This window comes from Cydia splendana, chromosome 10 (genome assembly GCF_910591565.1).
Source record: "Cydia splendana chromosome 10, ilCydSple1.2, whole genome shotgun sequence".
In the NCBI taxonomy this organism is placed as follows: Eukaryota; Metazoa; Arthropoda; class Insecta; order Lepidoptera; family Tortricidae; genus Cydia; species Cydia splendana.
The window spans coordinates 21,233,723-21,248,671 of record NC_085969.1 but is presented as its reverse complement, the minus strand read 5'-3'; the positions used below and the strand labels follow the sequence as shown (position 1 = coordinate 21,248,671).

At 38.7% G+C, this 14,949-nt stretch overlaps 1 protein-coding gene across 1 annotated transcript in view; it reads right to left on the bottom strand.

The window, feature by feature from the left end:
- The window catches only part of LOC134794442 (solute carrier family 22 member 3-like), a 361,574-nt gene that overhangs the window by 301,543 nt on the left and 45,082 nt on the right, over positions 1-14,949 (bottom strand). The gene's annotated exons all lie outside the window — the stretch shown is intronic.

Here is a 14,949-nt window from a genome sequence, read left to right as displayed (position 1 = left end):
GAAAAATTCCACACGACACTTTAATATTTATTTTTACGTCTTGGAAAAAAAAACATTACAACGAATAAATAAGTTTTTTTTTTTGCTTACAGATAAAATTTGCGAGTTTCCTTTAAAACTTTAATGTCTGTCAGTAGGTAGAGTTAGACCAAGAAAAGTCTGCAGCGATTTTGATAGCATACGCAGTGCAAGTGTTATTTAATACGTCATAATTTCATAGAAGTTTGACGTTTAAAATAACACTTGCACTTCGTGTGCTATCAAAATCGTTGCATACTTTTCTTGGTCTAACTCTGTCTAAACCAAGTCACATAGTGGCAGTACCAGCCAAAAGCGTTTTTTACTAAGTTATTATACACACAAACTTTGTATACGAATTGTTAATGTCATTATCTCTAAAACAAGACCGATTTCTGAAAAAAATACATCGTAATATGTATGACATTTTTGTCTCTAAATGCGGTCCAATACACCTTTAAAATCTGTCGGGTTTTAATAGCACACGGTGCGGTGAAATATGAATGAACATTATGAATACTCCAAAAACAAATAAAGTTATTTTCTATGAAAATATTTTAATTTGTGTTATTTCAAGTAGACATACTAGGTATATACCTACTATTGTAATTACAAACCAAAATAAATGTCATAAACGCAGGAAAACATTTCCAAGGCCTCCAGTGGCTCCAGCGAATGATTTATTATGAACACTCCTTTAGAAACATGCACTATGAACTTTTTTTTTAAGCTGGTATAGCAGTGGTAGTTAATTAACATAATTAACATCGTCATGGTTTTTGTTTTTATCTATCGTTTTTTGTATGTTTTCCTTGCCAGAATATTAGTGTCAAATCAGCTACCCTAAAATACATATAAGTAGATAATGTTATGGTTATGGTACATACAGGTAGTATTAGTACCTAACCTTGACCACATAACCGGTCAAAAGGTTAGGTTACGAACTTTTTCAACGTGACTATAATAAAAGCCAAGCCAACAGTTTCCTTCAACCACATAATATAAACACACAAATCATCACAAATCATACATCGTTATTTACAATTAGAAAGGAACAACAATCAATACTCAGCGATCAATAAGTACTACAATTCATATTAATTTATTCAGGTATAATTCTGGTAATGACCAGACGGGCCTTCAGTGTATGCAAAAGTTGGTGATTTTTATGATATAGGAGCAGACGAGCCGTTTGATGGTAAGTTACCGTCACCCATATCTGGTGACTCTGCAGCACCAGAGGGGTTGCCACTGTTGCCAGTGCGACGCCAGTTTAATGGCTCCTCTATACGATGGCCCAGCGCTGGACCAGCGATATGGCCATGAGATGGTTATGACTCCTCTACACGATGGCCCAGCGATGGTCCAGAGATATGGCCATGCAATGGTTGAGAGCACGCACTATACCTTTGATGTGCGGACGAAAATCCAACACCGTGGCCATCCCATCGCCACCCCGCCGCAAGCCTACCGACACCACTACCCTCTCTACACGCTAGTTCCTCTTTGTGGGCCAGTATGGTGACCCATCGTGTAGAAAAGCCATAAGATGGGAGTACGCTCCTTTTTTGAATGTTTGAAGGCAGTATCGATCCAGAAATACCGCGGACGACAGTTCTTAATCTGTGTCCCATCTGACCCTGTATAGCCACACCAACAAACTACAGCAAACTCGTGCGATCAACAATCCAGCACGTGGTTAAAAAACATCGCAATGTCAACACTAACCCGCAGAACTAGTCTCCGATACTCTTAACCTATTGGAAAACGAAGGGAAAAAAGAAAAGATAAGATAATCCTTAAATAGCATGGCAATATTCGCAATGCTAGACAGCTGTCAGACAGGAATTATCCCTCCAAAAGTGGCAGAGACCGAATAAAATGTTGCCACGACTCACGAGTGCTTAAAGCTTTTTGGTGCCCTAGGTTCAGAGAAAGGATTTTTTGAAAAATAGAAGCGCTTTTTTAGATCACAATAGTTGCAATAAATGTATGTAATTGGCAGCAAACTTGAGGATTTTGTCTAGCATAGTGACTTTATTTTAAGCGTGCAAACATAACATTAACATCTTGATTATTTCAAAAATGCATGAAAAAAGCTACATATAACGAAAAAGAATAATAATATAAAATATATGAACAAAAAAGAAAGAAGAAAGATGTATATTTATTGCCACAACAGCGAATGCAGAAAACTAAATATTCAAAAAAAAGTTACTTAACCTATAAACATTATACCTATAATCTTAACCAGACTAGTTATTTAGTTACAATAACTAAACATTTGCTGTGGCAAATGGTTTGGGCGTCGGTATAATGCTGACAGCATCAACTCAGCATGCGTGACACTGCAGCGCTATTTTTCATCCCAGACCAAGATACCAATTAAAATAAATATTAATATAAAAATATCTCGTACGTAGACTTGTTATTTGGTTCATTAAATGCGACTGGGATGAGACTCCTCTACCCCATATTGTGGATTTATGGGAACGATTCTATTTCATTGCCTGCCCCGTGGACGGACGCCTGCTAAGCTAGTGGATCATCCTTTGTGGTTCACGGGACCAGCTTGGGCTTCCAAGCGTCCATCAGAGTGGCCTTTAAGGGAGCTCGATCGAGAGTCCATCGGTGAAGTACCGGAGCTTAAGCCTCTTGCACACGCTACAACTACGTATGTGTCAGAGTCACATTACTATTACCAAAGACATATGTAACTTCGTATAAGACGAATAAAGTCTAAGGAAAAAACTTGGCCCGGAATTCAAGTAAAAGTCATTCTCGAATAGATGCCGCACACACCTTTAGCCTATCCTCGGCTAGATGGCGTGACGACACCGTTTCATATTTAACAATTTTAACACAGAGATATCAGTGAATGAAATGGATCAAAATGATATAAAAATAATAAAATCATTTATCCATATATATACATTTTTTGATAACTTTATACGTTTTCATTTTGAGTTTTAGTCGTGTGTCGATAGATGGCAGTAAATTTACAGTGACTACAAAATTTACAATGACAGGACCCCTCTATACTATCTATTCTTTTTGCTATTACGTAGGTACGGACCAAGTACGGACTTACATATAATAGACTAAATAGACTTTGTACCAACGAAACTTCAAATAAATCTTCGCACCAATAAATTATCAACCGGCGCAGTTAAGTACCGAAACAAGTAGGACCAATATGCAAATAGGGCAGCTTCATCATCATAACCTGTAGGTAGTTTTCATTAAAAACTGGTTCAAATAAAAATCCACACCAAACTTGTTGGGAGACGGAATCTCTAAAATACAAACTTGTATTTGCGGGTGAAAAGCGACTCTTTCATTATATAAAAGAACACATTAGTTTGAGATTGACAGTTTAAAAAAATACCGACTGTATTGGTAACTTTGTACTAAATAAAGGTTCGTGCGGCTATGCACGTAGGAGCCTTTATGCAGTGAATTGTAACAATTACATACATATAATATGATATGAGAGACACAGGCGGGCATTTCTATTTACAGTTATACTCCCAACTTATATTTTAGATTTTGTTTTTTTTTTCCACTCAAAATCACGAGCTATTTCGATCCTGATCATCATATCAGCCTGCCGAGCATGGTCCTCTCTTCGAGTAGGTACACGACCACTTGCCCCGGTCCTGGGATGTCGCTCTACAAATGTATAGCGCTGTCTCGCTTGCACATGTCATTCCGTACGGAAAATTCGGTACGGTCAGGATTAGGATCGAACATTCGGAAGATTATCCGGACGAAGACGTATAACTCATGGCTCAAAAATCTCCGAACATGGTTCAAACAGAGCACACGCTGCCAGCTGTGTCTAAAGTTCGTATAGCCCTCATGATAGCCGACCTCCGGTAGGAGATGGCACTGGAAGAAGAAGATTCGGAAGATTGCGGGTAGTGACATGAACCCGCAACCTCCGCAACCCGTGCGATGCTCTTAACCAATTGAGCTACGGAATACTACCAGAACCTCGCAAATATTGCCAATTTCATTCCTGCCCTTGCGGCTTGGGAGAGCGGTGGTGGCCGAGTGGATATGACGTCCGACTTTCAATCCGGAGGTCGGGGGTTCAAATTCTGGCTCGTACCAATGAGTTTTTCGGAACTTATGTACGAAATATCATTTGATATTTATCACTAGCTAGCTTTTTGGTGAAGGAAAACATACGCGCCGTGTCCAAAATTACCGCCTTCTGCATCTGACCCTTGATCCAACCACCCAGCGAGAGTCTCTCTAGGTGTTGGTCGAGACTCTTCGCTATGAGACCGTTCGCTGACACAACTATCGGAACAATGATCGTCGAGTCAACATCCCACATGGCAGTAATCTCGTGAGCTAAGTCTAGGTACTTGCTGGACTTGTCCTTCTCGGCCTTCACGAGATTCTCAGGCTGAAATTATTATTATTATTTGTATGTATACATGCCTTTGGGGTAGTGTAAAGCGACATCTAATGAAAGACGATTACATCTTTTAACGGCACCGGAGTCCCAAGTTGTTTTGGAAATTCACCAGTAACAGTCCTGCCCGAACCGTAATAGGTCCATTTTTCCTTTAATATAAAATTTGGAGTATCCCTCGCATACGTATGTGTACAACTTTAAATATAAATGCCCATATTATTACAGTAATCTCGTAAGCTTCGTCTCTTTTAAGTAAGGAGGGGATTCGGCCTAGACCTCCAAGCGAGTAATAACCTCTACAATGGCTGATTTGTTTTTGTTTACGTAGGTATGTGTAGTCAAATGTAAACACAAATCTAATTAATATTCAAACTGTAATTCGGTGAATGACGGTAACTTTGAGGAAATTATGTGTGTAGTTTTCCTCTCTCAAAATACTAGCGATAGCGTCATTTCATTACATTATTTCTCTTTGCAAAGTAAATAGTGCCCCCGAGAAAAGCCCGGAGACACTAAACTTGTCACTTTTTAGGGTTCCGTACCCAAAGGGTAAAACGGGACCCTATTATTAGGGTTCCGTACCCAAAGGGTAAAACGGGACCCTATTACTAAGACTCCGCTGTCCGTCCGTCCGTCCGTCCGTCCGTCCGTCCGTCCGTCCGTCTGTCACCAGGCTGTATCTCACGAACCGTGATAGCTAGACAGTTGAAATTTTCACAGATGATGTATTTCTGTTGCCGCTATAACAACAAATACTAAAAACAGAATAAAATAAAGATTTACGTGGGGCTCCCATACAACAAACGTGATTTTTGACCGAAGTTAAGCAACGTCGGGCGGGGTCAGTACTTGGATGGGTAACCGTTTTTTGCATTATGGTACGGAACCCTTCGTGCGCGAGTCCGACTCGCACTTGCCCGGTTTTTTTATTTATCACTAACTATTTACGCTACAAACCGCAATTAGCTAATTATCGTGTGTCCTTTATGTTTGTCATTTTGACTTAGTATTTGTAAGAATAGGATATAACGTAATCGAACGAGCGAGCGAAGCGAAGTGAAGTTCTTACATTCAACTTGGAACACGGCTGGCTAGGGGCACGTCCCGGCATTTAAAAGTTTTTAAGCTGAGCTGTTAGAGGATAGTTTGATGCACAATAACTTAATAAGTAAATTTGTTCTAATATAAATGAATTTCGGTAGACGTGTAGATGAAGGCATTATATTTTAGTCATTAAATTATGAGCAGGCTCGATCAAGGGGTTATGGAGCTAGAGGAGCCTAGAAGGCCAATAAGCTATTTATGAGGGGTCTTGCTATTCTGGTCATCTTATTTGCAAGAAAATTGGTCGAGTTTGGTATCAAATGAAAGTGCTCGGTTTACCGCGAGTTCGCAGTTCGGGGCGAACTACTAGTTTAACTAAATCAGGCCCGTAAAGTTTTATGAATAAGGGGGTTAATCTTTAACCCGATCCTTCTCAATAGGCAAACTTCTACTTACCTACTACACTGGGTCGCCAAATTTCACGATAATCGATTGAGAAATGGGACCTGTAGGGGAGAACAGCCGGCCATACGATTTGACGACCGGTCTGGCCTAGTGGATAGTGACCCTGCCTGCGAAGCCGATGGTCCTGGGTTCTAATCCCAGTAAGGGCATTTATTTGTGTGATGAACACTAATATTTGTTCCTGAGTCATGGCTGTTTTCTATGTATATAAGTATGTATTTATCTATATAAGTATGTATATCGTCGCCTAGCACCCATAGTACAAGCTTTGCTTAGTTTGGGGCTAGGTTGATCTGTGTAAGATGTCCCCTAATATTTATTATTTATTATTTATACGATAGGATTTTCGCCCAAGCTACTCGATAGTAGATACTTACTGAGGCCACAGAATAAATAATAGTACTAGGTACAGAAGACTCACTAACAAAACGCGTCTGTTACGATCAGCACAGATATGGCCGCTAGGTGGCGACAGCACCACGCGCGGCTTATGGCTTTCCCCAAATTTGGTGTGGAACGGATGTACTTTTAGCTACCTGTAGCAAAGCGACGAAATCGCGGAGTGAGCCACGCCTGCTGAGGCCGCGAACTGGACGCATAGGTACCTACATTTTGATTGTGCCGCGCGACGCGAACCACCGCTCGTGCCTCGTGCTGCTCGCGCCGCCCGGTTCCGATTAATTGACGTCAAAATTTTGATCTCGACGCGATATAGATCGGATCTCTCTGTGTTAAAAGCACGACAAAAGTGAAGTTCCTTCAAACAAAAACGTTAATTTGTGACACTGACAGATCCGATCCATAATATATATCGATATTTTTTTTTTGACACAGAACATATTTTTGTCGTTTATTAAAATTAGAATCGGGCCGTATTTTAACTACAATTAAAGTAAGTAGCAGTGCCTTACTAACATATTTTGTTCTTCGCAAATGTGCCCTTTATGTTTACGGAAATCGTAATCCAACTAAACCAGACTGGCAACAATTTTCGAGTCTTACACGTGCAAAATATGTGACGTTCTTTAAAACAAGTTATTTATCCTTGATAATGGAAAACTTAGCTCAAGAAGAACCTATAAGATTAAAAACTTTTAGCTCACTCCAACTCTACTTTAATTTCAACGGAAATACTGACTATCTATAATATTTAGAATTTGTAATCCCATCAAAAACATAAATGTGAAATGAGAGCCAAGTTCAATATTAAGGGGCTACCCCACGCCAATGACCTTCGATCTGAATCCCTTAGTTTTCTAATGTTTTTTGTAGCTTATTATATTAACAGCAACAGCTTTAAGCAATATACATAGTATCCCATATTTACCTCAAAGTTCATTATTTGGCATCAAAGTTGAACACTTTTAGGCTAAGAAACTGGTTTTCTGGCCATAACTTTTGTGTTAATTAGTTTAAAATTAAAACCCTGGACACGTTTTTCGAGTCGTCAAAGACGAACCCAAATAATAAGTATATGTAGATTTCGTACATGTAAGATCTTCACTGCAAACTAGATACAAACAAAGTGTTTTTTTAGACAATATTTCAAAATTCATAAAAAAATTAGTACCGTAAAACGGGGTGAAAAGACACGATTTTCAACTTCAAGGACCATTTTCGCCAATAATCCATATGATAACAGTAAAAAAAATTGATATAATTTTATGAGTCTTGGTTAGTTCTTCAATTTTGCATTTGTGAAATAAATTTTTACCTACCCAATTCAGAGAAAATCAAAGAAAACTACCTGTTTTCTCCATATCCTTAAAATGGAGTCGATAGAAACAATAAAGGGGTGAATAGAAATATTAAGTTTTAGTCGGCATAGGCATCGAATTTGGTCATTATTATGTTGATACTCTATTGGCAAATGGTATATATATCTGTTAAACAGCTATTTGACACAAAATTATTGTTTCGTGGTTTTTAACCCCCAAGGCGTGTCTTTACACCCCTTTGTTGTATCTAATCACCCCCTAAGGCGTAACTATTCACCCCATATGCGTGTCCACTGACCCCTTTATCACGTAAAATTGCTTGTTTATAATAGTTTTTTGCAAAAAAATGCTTCAATATAGAGAAAATTTGTGATAGTATTATTATTTAAGTACTACAGATACTATATTACCAGGTTAGCTAACTTTTACTTAGGTAATGTCAAAACATTTACCGCTAGAACAAAGTTCAGACAGGCTTCATTTCTTACCTCTGCAAGACCTTACTTTAGAGTCAAAAAAAATAGAGTGTAAAATAGAGAATAAATAGTCTACTAAATACGTATTCCTAAAAATCTAATTTTAGAGATGTACGTTTTTAAATATAACAACTTGACAGAAAAAGTTCAAAATTTCTCTATTCACTCCGCGATTTCTGTTGACCCCGTTTTACGGTATTCATTTCTTTCAAAATCCGGTGGACAAAACCGGAGATAAACGATTCAAAAACCGATAACCGCTTGTCTTATAATTTTATCTGTAATGCAAAAAAAGGAGATACGATTCAAAACTTGTCAAAAATCGATGAAAACCTCGGGTAGCCCCTTAAGAATATTCGTCGTTGTTGACTTCGCCGGAAAAAGAATTGAGATCTATATGGGTGCCAAATTCTAGTTTGCTTGGGGTGTAATTAAAGTTCAGGATTTGTCTTTGCTAGTTTTTATGTACTTGTACACGCTATATTATTTATCCTGTTACTTCTCTAAAATTTAGTTTCTTGGTATATAAACTAGGCAAGACAAATCCTGAACTTTAATTACACCCCAAGCAAACTAGAACTTGGCACCCATATAGATCTCAATTCTTTTTCCGGCGAAGTCAACAACGACAAATATTCTTAAATATTGAACTTGGCTCTCATGTCACATTTATGTTTTTGATGGGATATCATTACTTTTTGTACGGAAATTATTAGTATTTCATCATAGTTTATTTCGAAACTAAAATTTATTTTTGCTATTACAAAATCGTTAGGCGCTTAGTATGTAAACACAAACATCTGGAAGTGGGTTAGGTTTTTGATGATAGGTACGTACGTACGTGAGTCAGTCAGAAAAATCCCGATTTTTAGACGTTTATATCTTAACAACCGGTCGAGCTATTCATGAAATTTGAGGTTCTAGTTAGCCTTAAGGGTCATATGTTTATTTAATAGATTATGAGTTACGCACGGGTTAAAAGTGGTTCCAAATGGTTCGTGTAATATAACACACGGCCGCTGCGTCGCCAGTTCTTTTTTCTTTTGAACTTGGCTTGACACGCTGCTGCGTGTCTAGATACCATCAATATTTTGCTCAGCATCAAGTTGTGTCTCTGCCGAGTTGGTTTATGCAAAACCAGAATTAATAAAATGTGAAGTCCCGTTAATAAAAGGCGAAACAAAGGTTTGTTTTGCGTGGTTTTTGCATAGGGACTGGCCTGTTTTGGAATGAAGATTGTTGCTTAAATGTACCTATGCAGTGTCGAGTCACAACGGATCAGACAAGTTTTCAGGGATCTCTTTTTTTTACTCAAAATATCATTGACTTACTGTATCTTTGACATATTATAAAATATATTATCAAATTATGTTGTTCGTTACTCCTGTCCCAGCAACAGTGACGCCGCAGGAGACATCCGAATATCACCGTACAAGCTGTACGTAGGTAGAAAGGAGCGATCGCCAATAGGAGTGAATATTCAATAAAATATTTTTTGAATATTGATTAAACTCGTTTTTTAGGGTTCCGAACCTCAAAAGGAAAAAACGGAACCCTTATAGGATCACTCGTGCGTCTGTCTGTCTGTCCGTCTGTCACAGCCTATTTTCTCGGTAACTACTGGACCAATTAATTGTTTAATTGTTTATTTATTAGACATTCATAAGCATAACAGATGCACTAAATCGCTTACAAACTAGCTATACACTTCTTCTTCATCCATTTTTTCATTAAATTAAAAATTAAATTAAAATTATTATAAAATTTTTCATGTCACACATTTTTTGGTCAGATAACGACTCAGGAATACTGAGAGCTCTTTGTCAAAACTACCAACACTATCCGCGAATATGTCGATCTGCGGGGCAAACTTGGACAAGACATTAAGAAGCTCTAAAGCCCGAGCCGTGGGCGAGTTAGCGGCGCGGCGGGTGCGCGCGGGGCACCCCGCGAATAGGCGCGCCGGGCGCCGCGCGGGCAGCGCGCTCAGGCCCGGGGGACAGGGACGCCACACCGGGACGAACAGGCCGAGTCGAGCCAGTACACTCGGATTATTTACTGTGTTGTTTATTACTCCATAGTAGTGTAACAACAACAACAGTTTCCGCCTGAGCTCCAGCGTATGAAGCCCCACCATACCCGAGACGAAAAGCGAAGGATACAGGAGAGGGTAGTATCCATACTGCCTCTTGTACAGGTATCGGGCGAATCGTCTTTGGACTCTCTCCACCATTAACTGGTATTTTTCCTCCCTGGGGTCCCACGCTATGGCTCCAAACTCTAACTTGCTCCGGACGTAAGCATTGTACAACAATATCGCTACCCTGATGTTTTTAAACTGCGCGGATACCCTCATTATGAACCCGAGCGTTTTCGTAGCGGCTTTACACGTCTGTGTTATATGTGTACGGAAGTCCAGCTCCACATCCAGTTTGAGTCCCAAATCAGATATTTCACTGACTCTTTCAAGCGGAACGTCTCGAAGATGGTATGCAGCGTACACTGGTGAACGAGCCCTAGTAAAAGTGACGGTTTTACACTTAGATGCGTTAAATTGCAGTTTGTTAGCATCACTCCAATCTACCACAGCCTCAATATCTTTCTGCAGTTTGGCACAGTCATCCCGTTCACCAATCTGCAGGAAGAGCTTGAGATCATCTGCAAATAATAGGCACCTAGAGTTACTGACGAACTTCGGTAGATCGTTGATCATCAGTAGAAACAGAGTCGGTCCCAACGTGCTGCCCTGACTAACACCTGATCGGGTGTAATATGGCTGGGACTGATATCCGGACAATGCTACGTACTGACTACGACCACGTAGGTAATCTGCAAAAAAATTTATCAGCTTAGGCGTGAATCCGAACCCAGCTAACTTCTGTAGCAAAACGTCATTCAACGTCAAACGTCATTGTCAACAATTAAGTTGAAATTTGGTACACGTATGTAAATTAGGGACCCAAAGATGGACATCTTACGTAAACAAATGAATTTTAAACATGGGGGCCACCTTTGGGGGGTAAATGAGAAAGTTAAAAAATAAAGTTTTTCAAACTATTTGTGTTACATATCAAATGAAAGAGCTCATCTTGAGAATTTCAAATATATATTTTTTATAATTTCAAAATACATAGGTTAGAAGTTATTTAAAAAAAAATAGACGTAAAATGACCATTCCCCCCCCACACAAAATAGTTCTTTACCTATAGATGACAGGAAAACCTATTAGGAATGTGCAGTCAAGCGTGAGTCGGACTTAATGTACGGAACCCTTGGAACGCGAGTCCGACTCGCACTTGGCCGGTTTTTTGTCGATTGATAAAAGTTATCTGATCGGTGACGTCAAGCGATGCGTCGCGCAGCTACGTGACGAGCGACCAGTAGCCTTGTCTTGACGTCGCGACAATTTGTCTTCGAGTATAATAACTTTAATAAGCCAGTTGAAGGCAAGGCACATACCTACAACTACATTATGATTATGACTATGTAAGTATGTGCCTTACATAATTTTACTGGTGTGTATTTCCGAAAAGGGATAGAGAACGTGATAGCATGTAACTACGGATGTCGGAAAGTTTCCTAAGTTCCGTTATCAAAATTTTACGTTCCCAAAACAAAAGTTTCCTTAATTATCTATGATTTTTTTCCTGCAGCGGTATCATGCTCGCGTTTTATCACCTGTCATGTCATGCGTCACTTTCGCACTTACATATTTGTTAGAACGTGACAGGCATGTGAGGTATGGTGACAAATGATAAAGAGCCGGCCATCTTAGCTCTTCTGATCTTATCGCTATTTGCACGTCTATAGATGTAGCCCCGGGGGGTTAGCATTGCGAGAATCGTTTATATCAGAAGAAAAATTACATACTTACCTATGTGAAACAGAAATCGAAAAGCCAGGAAAAACGTCTTATGTTAATCGTGACCAAACAGCGCGCGAACTGTGTTTCATGGTCTTATAATTTGCGGTTATTCACTCACTGGTTAAAATTTTAAAATATCAGTTGTATGTGATTTATGACATAATAAATGCACTTAATATAATAGGTGGATCAATAAGGACAACGAATGCGAAAATCGCGGATATTTACCTATAAACATATGAATTCTGTGAAAAGACGTTAAACAAGTAAACATGGTCGAGGTTGCGAGGGTTTTCCCCGAGGCTTACTCTTTAACAAAGATATTTACATATAACAGAAGTTTAGGCTTAAATGAACGGAAACAATAGGGTTAAAGTGCACGTAGTCACTAACATAGAGAAAAAAATACATAGAATGCTCACTCCATACATCAGTTTTAGTACCAAAACGACTATTATTTTCGTAGTCGACATCTAATAGCGGAATTATCAGTACAGCCGGCCTAGCCAAGGTTACAATCGCTATCGCTTCGACAACGAAAAGCATTATGTCTCTCTATCACTCTTCCATATTAGTGCGACAGTGACAATTGCGTTTCGATCGCTACGGAGCGTAAGCGATCGGCATCTTGGCTACGCGGCCTGCTACTTGACAATAGATGTTCCGACGACCGAAAAGTCTCATGCTCAACAATGTTCAGCTAATATTATAACCGGATTTACCGGAACTCTATTTTCAACTCCTTCTGCTTTTAAGATTTTGTAAATTGTTGTTCAATACAATTTTCGTGAGTCGCGACACTAGAGAATTCTAGTATCAAGTAGCGGTACTGATAATTCCGCTACTCGATGCTAGATGTCGACTGCGAAAATAATAGTCGTTTTGGTATCAAAACTGATGTATGGAGTGAGCACTCTATTCTTACTATATTTCTCTATGTCACTAGTCACTTTTTAACAACGGGCGGTTGAAAGTGACGGGCGCCGTTTTATCACGTTGTCACGAAGACAAGAACGACCATCATATCCGTGCTATGGGTAGCAGCGACATGGTATTTTTTCAAGCCATAGGTAGTCATACTGTACCTATGGCAAAATTGGAGGCCTGCAGCCTATGGAAAAATTACACAAAAAAGACCCTCAATGCCCTGCGTGTCCAATACAATAATGGTTTCCGCATGCTGATGGGACTGCCACGTTACTGTAGCGCCTCGGGGATGTTTGCGGAGGCTAGAGTGGACTCGTTCATTGCGATAATCCGTAAACGCACTGCCTCCCTCATGCGCCGAGTACGTGACAGTTCCAACAGTCTGCTTCAGCTCATTCCTGGGGATCCTGCTGGTACACTCTGGAGGCACTGGAATGACCTACATATGGGATCCAGAGGCGTAGTGTATAATTTAATGTAAATATATATGTAGATTTTAATTTAATTTTAATGTAATTTTTGTTTATTGTAATTTTTGTTGACATGTTTTTTAAGTTTATTTTTAATTTTAAGTTTTATATGATAATATTTTAATTTTAATAATTTTAATTTTAATATTTTGTATGGGTATATTTTTTGCCTGAAATAAATTTGATTGATTGATTGATTGTACCTCTCACATGACAGTTAATTTTTATATTGCGTAGCTGTCACGTAAAATGTTTGTAGACATTTTTTGGAAGTTTAGCACATTCATTTATTTAGAAACGTAACATTTAACTAATAAAAACATCATCATCATCATCTTCTCAGCCATAAGACGTCCACTGCTGAAGATAGGCCTCCCCCTTTGGGGGGTGTATGCCATAATCGCCACGCTTGGCAGGCGGGTTGGCGATCGCAGTCGAGTACACCGAATTTGAGGGACGCTGCTGCCCGTACATATTTCTTAAATTAATTAATAAAAACATATTTCTTTAAAATTACAGGGATGCTGTGAATATGTAGGTCACACGAAACAACTTTTATAAGGGACCTATAGTAGATTGCATTTCTAAAACATGTAAATAGTCAGACATCGTAAATTTTGTAGCATTTTTGGTGCAGCGGTGGTGTTAACGGAATTGGTATAGATAATTCCAAATGAAATGGTAAATTAAGGTTAATATTAACGTAATTAACGCTAATTAATAATTAGGGTTGAAATTGTTTATACCAATTCCGTTAACACCACTCTGCTTCACCAAAATTTATATAAAATTTACGATGTATGTACATAGTAATGTGGACTATAATCTGTTATGTAATTAAAATGTAAAGTAAGTGGCGTGTAACTTAATAACTAAATAATACAACTAATAATATAAAATCTTATTTAATTAGATTTTATGGCAATCTGTCCCTTTAGCAAGGTTATTTACAAATACATACAATTAATTATAACAAACAAATATTTCTTATTTATCCCTCCTTTAAAACTTGCATTCGTTGCATGATAAATAATTAATAGCGACCACAAACAATAATTAATTACAAGAAAAAGCTTTGTGGTGGAACCCCGCGTGAGAAGTAGTTCTATGTAAAGTCAATTAGGTATAATAGGGAATATTAGGCAAAGCTCTGCGTAGGTGGCACAACTAGCACATACAGTAAACAAACATCAATGACACATCATGCGTCACTACGTCAATCACATGGCCTACCGTGAAACACGACAATCGAAAGTTCGGTTTCTGCCTCTCTATCACTCTTGCATATTCGAGCGATAAAGAGGCAGATAACTAAATTTCGATTTTCGCGTTTACCGGTAGGCCCTTGTTAACAAACCGCCTTGATGCATCAATGTTATATTTTATTGTCTGTGAAAACTTGTCAAAAAACAGTTTAAAGCACAGTACTTATGTATAAGTTAGTCTATGAATTTACTAGAGTCGGTAGAGCTGCACTCTGGCGGCAGGACATTGCAGTAATATCCCCTATTACGAAAGTAGAAATTAAGTAGGTATG